We start from the raw sequence: 8,335 nt of genomic DNA on the forward strand, positions 1-8,335 counted from the left end.
TGGAAAGCAGGTTAGTGGAGTGGGGAGGGGATGGAGATTTTGCAGTATCCTTCCCCTGCCACACCCACCAAGCAACGGCCACCAAGCAATGCCACACCCACAGAACCAGTAGTAAAAAATTTTGAATCCCACCACTGGTCATGTGTGGACTTCAACTTCAGCATCGCTGGAATTCGGGGAGTTGAAGGCCACACATCTTCAAGTTGCCAAGATTGACCTATACCATTTTATGCTAGGACTGGGGGGAAATGGCAATATCTTCCCAAAAATGCAAGTGCTCCTGTTGTGCTTTATCTATCCACCAATATAGAATTATCTTCTTAATGAAATATCCAATTCTATTCGATTTCTTCATTGACTGTGTGATACATCAGCTTCTAAGATATGTTAACCCTTAGTTGATTCCATTCTTTCTTCCATCTGCATAGTATATCCTGTGCCAACGGCTGCCACATAACTTAAACCGTCAAAGTGCCACTGTGGTTGGCAAGGTGTTCATCAAACACTTCAACCTTTTTTCCCTCAAATGCATCTTATTTCATGAAAGTCATGAAAGCTTCTGACTTTTAATAAAATTTGTTAATCGGAAGAAGTGCTATCAACTCCTGATTCTTGGCTACTGTACAGCTCTTCTGTAATATCTTGACTTGTAGGGTGTTAGTGGTTGAATAGTTCAGTTTTTATTTTATCAGCCCAAAGCGCTTTGTCCCAAACATTCCAGACTTATCAAATTTTTTGTTTTGCATTCCTTAGACTTTAATGATAAGCTGGAGAAAACATTTCCTTCTGTTAACTCTCCCATGAAGTTCCCTGTTATGGAAGCAATACTGTGGTGCTGATCTGTGGATAATTACTCCAGCGTGAGGTAAATTTTTTAGAACATTATTTAACCAGTTTTCAACCACTGTGGGGACAGTTCTAACAGAGGGTTTCTTGGTGTTCAAACTAATGCCTGATTTTCAGTGAAGCTGAAAAGAAGGTTGGCTATTTTATATGATAGTCCAAAACCAAATCTCCAGATCAATCGTGAAGTGAATGCTTGTACATTCAAGAGAAGGACTAAGGGTAACATGATAGCTTCTTTTCATATCTAAGAGGCTATCCCAGAGAATAAGGTGTCAACCTATTCTCCAAAGCACTTGAGGGCAGGACAAGAAGCAACGGATGGAAGACCATTGAAGAGAGATCCAACCTAAAACTAAGGAGAAATTTCCTAACAGTGAGAACAATTAACCAGTGGAACAGAAGTTGCCTTCAGAAGTTGTGGGTGCTCCATCACTGGAGGCTTTCAAGAAAAGATTGGGCACCCATTTGTCTGAAATGGTATAGGGTCTCCTGTTTGAGCAGGGGTTTGGAGTCAGTGGTGGGATTCAAATAATTTAACAACCGGTTCTCTGCCCTGATGATCGGCTGGGTGGGCATGGCCAGGGGTGTGTGACAGGCAGCACTCGGCTTCCTGCACCCCCTGGGAGCAAAAATGGGCGGCAGAGGGGCTGTGCCACACCCACCCGCGGCCTGTTTTGGGCCTAGTAAGCCTCCCTGCACTTACCTAGGAGCCAAAATGGGGTGAGTGGGAACTTTTTGGAAGGGGAAGGGAGGGGAGGCACCAGCCAGAGGTGGTATTTGCCAGTTCTCCAAACCAGTCAAAATTTCCACTACCAGTACGCCAGAACTGGTCTGAACCAGCTAAATACCACCTCTGGTTGGAGTAGTAGACCTCTAAGATCCTTTCCAACTCTGACATTCTATGTTCTATGTTGTTTACGGGAGAAAAAAGAGAAAGACTTGAATATTATTGAAAATATGTGAGTCAATCTCAAATGTGTGTATGCAGAGACCTACGAATATTTCTGAGCTAGAAGAGTTCTGGAAGGAAGAGAAGGGGAAAAAAATCCCTGCCTCTAAGCAGGCTACAGAAAATATATGGACCTTGTCCTTTCTGCTGAAGGAAGTGTTATGGAAGTATTGACCGAAACACTGTCTAAATTTTCTTGCTGTATTGTTTTCTTGTTTTGAAACTGTAAACAACTTCACATAAATGCTAATGCGGGCATGCAGTTTTGCAAAAAGACCATTGTGTTTAATTTTGTCCCATGTAGAGGCTAGGTCAACCACTGATCATTTTGGGATTTATTGAAACGTACAATTTGATATCCACTTTTGCACACAACTGTACAAAAAAAAAAAGGTGGGGGAGGAAGTGGGACAGGTTTTAAAGCAAGATGACAGACCAGCAGCCCAGATCTACAGAAATATCAAGTCAGCAGAAAGCCCCAAAGAAACTGGTGTTAATGAAACACGCATAAGCAAACAATAAGAAAAAATTGTCCTTTAGTTATGGTTTTCTTAAGCCAAAGAAAGCTGCTCAGTGGAGATTATAAAATGGTAATTAGCTCAGTTGTCTCCAAGAAAAATGTATGTTCCACCAGGGAATTGTGAAGAGAAGAATGAAAGAGCAAGAATTAAACCCTGAGAATGATAGGATCATGATCAGGGAATTTATCTGAATTACTTTATACCTTCAAAGTCAGGTTATTGGTATTCCAGATTACTAGACTAAGTACAATATAGTAATGATATGGCTGAAACCTGTAAACGCTGATATATCTAAATGGAACAAAATTTGCAGAGAGTGGACCAAATTTCTGCTAGAATTTACATCAATTGCCTAATGATATATTAGGCAGATGACATAATTAATTCTATTTTTCTGTTTATTTATTTGCATATTTATAGACCACCCCAATCAACTAGGATTCCAGGCAACAAATAACATAACTGCTCTACACATAGTTAAAACCGTTAGTCCAAATAAAAATTAAATATACAAGGAACTCCTGGACAAACCCAGAAACAGATACTATGTAAACCTAAAACTACAGGTATTCCTTGACCTATAACCACAATTGAGCCCAACATTTTTGTTGCTAAACAAGACAATTGTTAAGTGAATTTTGCCCCATTTTAGCACATTTCTTGTCACAGCTGTTAAGTGAATCACTGCAATTGTTAAATTAATAACACAGTTGTTGAATTAATCTGCCTTTCCCATTGACTTTGCTTGTCAGATGGCCTCAAATGGTGATCATGTGACTCTGGGACACTGCAACCGTCATAAATATGAGTCAGTTGCCAGGCATCTGAATTTTGATCATATGACCATGGGGATGCTGCAACTGTGATAAATGGTCATAAATCACTTTTTTAGTGCCATTGTATCACTAAATGCACTGTTGTAAATCTGTGCTTGTATTGGAACGGTTATAGTAATACAACCAGAGGTGGTATTCAGCAGGTTCTGACCAGTTCTGGAGAACTGGTAGCAGAAATTTTGTGTAGTTTGGAGAACCAGCAAATATCACCTCTGACTGGCCCCACCCCCATCTATTCTCTGCCTCCTGAGTCCCAGCTGATCGGCTGGGTCTTCTTTTGTTGCCCTGCACAGGAGAACGGAGCTGGAAAGCAGGTTAGTGGGATGGGGAGGGAATGGGGATTTTGCAGTATCCTTCCCTTGCCACGCCCACCAAACCACGCCTACAGAACTGGTAATAAATTTTTTAAATCCCACCGCTGAATAGAACCATGAAAGTCCAAATGTACTTCCCTTCCTGTCTCTTTATGTCCATGTGAAAAGCAGGTGACTGTCTATTTTCATAAACCACTTTATGATCATGACTTGTTTATCTGATTCTTGTTTTGTTAATAGATCTTCCTCTATACCAGCAGTTCTCGAAGTGTGATCTCAGGATCCCTGAATATCCCCGAGACCATTTCAAGGGATGCGCAATGTCAAATAAATAGAATTTAAACATTTCTTGCTTTTAATTTCTAATACAATAAATATGGACATATCCCACGTAAACCAGAGCTCCTTGTGGCCCTCCATCATTTTTAAGAATGTAAAGGGGTCTTGAGACAAAAATGTTTGAAAAAATTGCTCTATATACACAAGGAAGTAAACGTCCGTTTGAGGGGGGCGGGTCAGTTCATTGGTCAGAGTTTACTGGATACAGTTCAAAATCCTGGCTTGATATTTTGGGGGTTGTGTGGAAAAACTGTTCTTGCTCTTCCTACTTACTGATGCTCCGATCTCTTGAGTGGGAATGGATCAACACAATACTGAGACAATCACCCGGTCCTTAATGTCAGAATGGGGCAATTCTCCACAACTGCTTTGACCTGGCTACTTCATTGCCATGCCCCACTACCGCCTCAGCTCACCCGCTGTGACCATTCCTCCCCTGCTACTCCTTCCCCTTTGCTCCTCCTTCCCACCACTTCTCCCCCTCTGATCCTTCCCTTGCCAAATTGCCCCGGCTCATTTGCTGTGCAGGACAATTACCTGTGCATCCCGACGGCCAATCATTGCACCGAGGAGTGGGTCTCTCTCTTCCCATTGGATGCGAGGCACAGAGAATGTACCAGGTGGGATGGGCCGCGACCTCGGGTGCCGGGTGTTTTCAAAAGGCTGGGCACTGAAAGGTGGGGGACCCAGTAGTTGTATAACCCCCTTAAAGAGGTGAAGGAATAGCTTTCAGGCTTCGGAGGGTTGATTTCAATACAGTTTGAGGACGCAAGATTGAGGAAAAATGGATAAATAATAACCTCAAGATATCATTCCTTCTTTTGGATAAAAGTCATTGAGAACATGTTCATGGTTTGATACTCCCTAGATTGGGCTACTAGCGGGAAATGCAATTAAAAACACGAGATTGAAACCAGGAAGTAATTTCGTGCTTACTTAAGCAAAGGATTACAGCGAGCAGGATGGGAAAGAAATTTTGCCTTGTCACCACAACACCTTCAACGAAACAGCTGAGCGTGACCACGACCAAGGTCAGCCTAATCATTGATTTTTCAGTTGGGTCTTAGGTTGAATTTACAAGTGGATGTTTCCTTTGTTCTCTTTCTCTTCCCCGCCACATCTCGGTAGAGATAAAAGCTGAACAACATTGTTGGCAGTGTTTGAACTAGGAGACCATTGGGATCCCCAAACTTGGCAACTTTAAGACTTGTGGACTTCAACTCCCCGAATGCTGGCTGGAGAATTGTGGAAGTTCAAATCCACAAGTCTTAAAAGTTGCCAAGTTTGGAGACGTCTTATTTACAAAGCTTTCTAGGTTCCTTGGCAGCCTTATGAATTGATATACTTGTCTAAAGAGCAAATAAATCATTAGATTAAGTGACAGTGTCAACATTCGATGGGTTGTAATATTTATTTTCACGAAATCAAGATGAGATTGTGATCGTTCGGAAAAGATCAAGGGAAATGAGACGCTGGCTGTTTTCTGTGTGTTTACAGCGAGCATACTTAGTTTGCTATGCATTATTGAATATATCCCTGAGAAAATCCCAAGCGGTAGTCCTCAACTTACAACTGTTTGTTTGGTCTTTAACGATGCTGAAAAAAGTGACTTACGGCTGGTCCTCGCACTTACAACCATCGCCGCAGCATCCCCATGGTCAGGTCATCAAAATGTTCGCACTTGACAACTGGAATGTATTTAGAAGAGTTGCAGCATCCCGTGGTCATGTGATCACCATTCCCGGTGACTTCTGACAAGCAAAGTCAATGGTGGAAGCTGGATTCGCTTAATGGCCACATGATTCACTTAACGACTGCAGTGATTCACTGAACAACTATGGCAAAAAAAAAGATCATAAAATTGGGCAGAATTCACTTAAGAACTGCTTTGCTTAACAATGGAAATTCTGGTCCCAATTGTAGTCGCAAGTTGAGGACTACCTATTTAGGCATTTTACTTCGGGCCTCAAAAATGTCATCTTCATTCGACCTTTGTGAGGTTCAATTATCCTATTTTGCACCTGAATTCCAAACCTGAAAAAGGGATAAGGCCACCGTTTCGCACTGTCCCAGTGATGTCATGGGCCACATCCCCAAGTCCTTCAGGCCAAATCACATTACAAAAAAGATTTTGAGACTTTGGAAGAAGTGCAGAAAAGAGCAACTCAGACAATTAAAGGCCTGGTGGCTAAAGCATTAAGAACGGTTGCAGGAACTGGGCATGTCTAGTTTAATGAAGAGAAGGACCAGGGGAGACATGATAGCAGTCTTCCAATATTTGAGGGGCTGCCACAGAGAGGAAGGGGTCAAGCTATTTTCTAAGGCACCTGAAGGCCAGACAAGGGAATAATGGATGGAAACTGAACAAGGAGAGATTCAACCTGGAAATAAGGAGAAACTTTCTGACAGTGAGAACAATCAACCAATGGAACAGAAGTTGCCCTCGGAAGTTGTGGGAGCACCATCAGTTGAGACTTTCAAGAAGAGACTGGACTGCCCTTTGTCAGAAATGGTGTAGGGGTCTCTCCTGCTTGAACAGGGGGGTGCACTAGAAGACCACCAAGGTACTTTCCAGCTCTGTTCTGATTTAAATCGGTATGGATCAAAGAAAGTGCAGCTCCAGGCAAAAGAAAAGGTGGCCATGTGTTTTAGAGGCATCAATCTTGTACATAAAATCAATTCCAGTTCTGCCAGAATGAGCAGAATGTGGCCTTGGCTAAGCATCTTTCCTTTCCTCTGTTCAACTTGTCTGTGAAATAGGATGACTACACAGCTTGCCTTGAGCAAGTTAGTCACTATCTGGTATTCCATATTTGCGTTGCTTATGAGAGTTATACTTACAGGTACTCCTCAATGGAGTCTGCATCTTATTATTATGACTTCAGATGCCAGCTCACCACAGATTGCTGCCCACTGCCCACTTTTGGCAGGATTTTGACAACCAAATAGAGGCAGGAAAAAAAAAAAATATCCAGAGAATCACTAGATGGCAAGAAAGAAAATTTCTTTATCGAGAGGGCTTCTGCAGTTTCACAGTTCAAAGAGGCTTTGGGAAAGCCATTACAGAAAAGATCTGCTGAGCATCTTTGTCCATGTGTACAGGTAGTCTTTGCCTAACAACTGGCCGTTCAAAGTTATGACGGATCCCACCCAAAGCTACTTACAATCCAGTTCTAAAGTTCCAATAGCTGCACAATCCCCCTTGGTCACATGGCCGCATTTTGGGCGTTTGGCAATCGGCTCACTGTCACCTTCAAATCAAACCTGCAGAACCTGCACCAGAGGGTGCTGGGGACGTACAATTTGGTGCCCTTTCATGCTAACCCCACCCTGAAAGTCAGGAGCTGTTTGTTAACTCTTGTTGTTGCCCACCAGCAGCCAGTAGTGCTGGCAGCAGATTCGGACAGTGAGGAGGTTGGGGAGGAACATGGGCCAGTCCTGGAGTCTGGGGAAGGCTCTAATGAGTGCTCTGTGTCAGAGGCAGGGATGGGGCCAGGGCCATCATCAGCTGCCTTCAGAGTCGGAGATCAGTAGGGCAGAAGAACAGCTGGAGCCTGTTCCCGATATACACATGTGCAGAGCTGCCAGGAGAAGGGAACAGTTAAGGAACAAGGGTCGACTTGGAAGTAAAGACACAGGTGGACGGTGAATGGCCCCTCCCATAGGGAATAAATAGGAGTGAAACGAGAGTGGTATTTGCAAGAGACAATTAGTTCATTTAATTAGTGTGAAGATTTGTTTGTGACTCACAGAGACTCCTTGCCAAGTATTTTCTTGTACAGTGTTGCGCTTGGAAGCTATCAGCTTGGCAATTCTCCAAACCTGATAAGGTCTATGGTAGCAATTCACCCTTGAAAGACAGTTTACCGGGACTTTGCTGGATGTGAATGATGGGAATTCACATTAGCCTAATAAAAAGGGTTTTTGTCAGGACAAGAGTCTTGTTTCATGATTTTGTGAAGCCTAGGTGAGAACATCTCTCAGCCAGGGGTCCACCTGTAGGTTGGCTCTGAGTTTCTGGGTCAGTTCTCCATTGGGCTTGGTCAACCTCTCTTGGGCCTCAGAGTGACTTGTGCTGCCTTTTGAGGGAGCGGGATGATGGAGTTGACCACTTCTTCGTGATTGCTTTTGTATTGTGGCATTCAGGACAAGGTGTCTGCTAGGAAGTTCCTCCCCCCTGGAATGTACTTCAAAGTGAAATCAAATTGGTTAAAGTATTCGCAAGAGCTTTCTAGGGTTCGCAAACTTTTACCGTCAGTTCCTCCCTTCATTCACCAAGATAGCCCTGCCAATCACCGAGCTGCTAAAGACAGGAAAAGGGGGAACCAAGCCATGGCCCAGCCAACTACTAGGATGGACCATTTTATTATTCCTCAGTTCTACAGCTGATCACAGTTTTCCATGATGGTATCACTATGATTTATGACATTTTTTGCTGATTTATGGCAAAAAACACCCATATGAATTTGTAACAGTAGCATTCACTTAATGATCCCAAAATTCACTTAACAACTGATACAAAAGAATCAT

The 8,335-nt window shown here is 42.9% G+C and overlaps 1 long non-coding RNA gene across 1 annotated transcript; it reads left to right on the plus strand.

Moving 5' to 3' along the window:
* The first annotated feature begins 669 nt into the window (after positions 1-669).
* On the plus strand, positions 670-4,830 carry LOC113415122 (uncharacterized). Its single transcript, XR_015745371.1, has 3 exons — positions 670-865; positions 2,737-2,801; positions 4,674-4,830. It is a non-coding gene; the product is annotated as an uncharacterized LOC113415122 (long non-coding RNA).
* The last annotated feature ends 3,505 nt before the right edge of the window (positions 4,831-8,335 follow it).

Source organism: Notechis scutatus, chromosome 1 (assembly GCF_049901735.1).
Source record: "Notechis scutatus isolate UNSWTSFEM ecotype Mainland chromosome 1, rNotScu1.2, whole genome shotgun sequence".
Classification (NCBI taxonomy): domain Eukaryota; kingdom Metazoa; phylum Chordata; class Lepidosauria; order Squamata; family Elapidae; genus Notechis; species Notechis scutatus.